The sequence below is a fragment of the Lepus europaeus genome, unplaced genomic scaffold, assembly GCF_033115175.1.
Source record: "Lepus europaeus isolate LE1 unplaced genomic scaffold, mLepTim1.pri SCAFFOLD_162, whole genome shotgun sequence".
NCBI classification, from domain to species: domain Eukaryota; kingdom Metazoa; phylum Chordata; class Mammalia; order Lagomorpha; family Leporidae; genus Lepus; species Lepus europaeus.
Genome location: NW_026909064.1, coordinates 1 through 1,702, shown reverse-complemented (window position 1 = coordinate 1,702; position 1,702 = coordinate 1).

Here is a 1,702-nt window from a genome sequence, read left to right as displayed (position 1 = left end):
TGGTTGATTTTTACCTAACTCAATCCCAGATATTTTTACCGCCTCTGTGTTTGTGTATTCCTGATATTATCCACATACTTTATTGTTTTGAATGTTTTTTATCAGGGAACATTTAATTTTCTGCTTGGAAACAGTAATTGGTTCCACATGGAGACACCAGCTCTACACATTCGTATTTTCTAGGGAGAAATTTAGAGGAACTGCGGCAAACAAACATGATGTTTCTGTTTGTATAGATGACATTTTATGCACTTGCATAACGTAAAGACTTTGCTTTTCTCCAAAACCATTTTTACTGTGATTTTCTCATTCCATTGCATACGAATTCCACACCAGTTTCTCCGGATATGACTGGATGAAACCGGAAATATCTGGTTGATTTTTACCTAACTCAATCCCAGATATTTTTACCGCCTCTGTGTTTGTGTATTCCTGATATTATCCATGGACTTTATTGTTTTGAATGTTTTTATCAGGAAACATTTAATTTTCTGCTTGGAAACACTAATTGTTTCCACATGTACACACCAGCTCTACACATTCGTATTTTCTAGGGAGAAAGCTAGAGGAACTTCGGGAAACAAACATGATCTTTCTGTTTGTATAGATGACATTTGATGCACTTGCCTAACGTAAAGACTTTGCTTTTCTCCAAAACCATTTCTACTGTGATTTTCTCGGTCCATTGCAAACGAATTCCACACCACTTTGTCCGTATATGCCTGGATGAAACGGGAAATATCTGTTTTTGTTTTGGTCAACTGAATCCCAGATATTGCTACAGCCTCTGTTTATTTTTTCTGGATATTATCCACAGACTTTATTATTTAGAATGTTTTTTATCGGGGAACATTTTATTTTTAGCTTGGATATAGTAATTGTTTCCACATGAAGACACCATCTCTACATATTCTTATTTTTAGGGAAAAGCTAGAGGAACTGCGACAAACAAACATGATATTTCTGTTAGTATAGATGACATTTGATGCACTTGCCTAACGAAAGACATTGCTTTTCTCCAAAACCATTTTTACTGTTATTTTCTCGGTACATTGCATACGAATTCTACACCAGTTTCTCCAGATATGACTGGATGAAACCAGAAATATCCGGTTGATTTTTACCTAACTCAATCCCAAATATTGTTACCGCCTCTGTGTTTGTGTATTCCTAATATTATCCACGGACTTTATTGTTTTGAATGTTTTTTATCAGGGAACATTTAATTTTCTGCTTGGAAACACTAATTGGTTCCACATGGAGACACCAGCTCTACACATTCGTATTTTCTAGGGAGAAAGCTAGAGGAACTGCGGCAAACAAACATGATATTTCTGTTTGTATAGATGACATTTGATGCACTTGGCTAACGAAAAGACTTTGCTTTTCTCCAAAACCATTTCTACTGTGATTTTCTCGGTCCATTGCATATGAATTCCACACCAGTTTGTCCGGATATGACTGGATGAAACCGGAATATCCGGTTGATTTTTGCCTAACTCAACACCAGATATTGTTACCGCCTCTGAGTTTGTTTATTCCCGATATTATCCACTGACTTTATTGTTTTGAATTTTTTTTTCAGGAAACATTTAATTTTCTGCTTGGAAACACTAATTGTTTATGGACACACTAGTTCAACACATTCGTATTTTCTAGGGAGAAAGCTAGAGGAACTGCGACAATCAAACATGGTATTTTT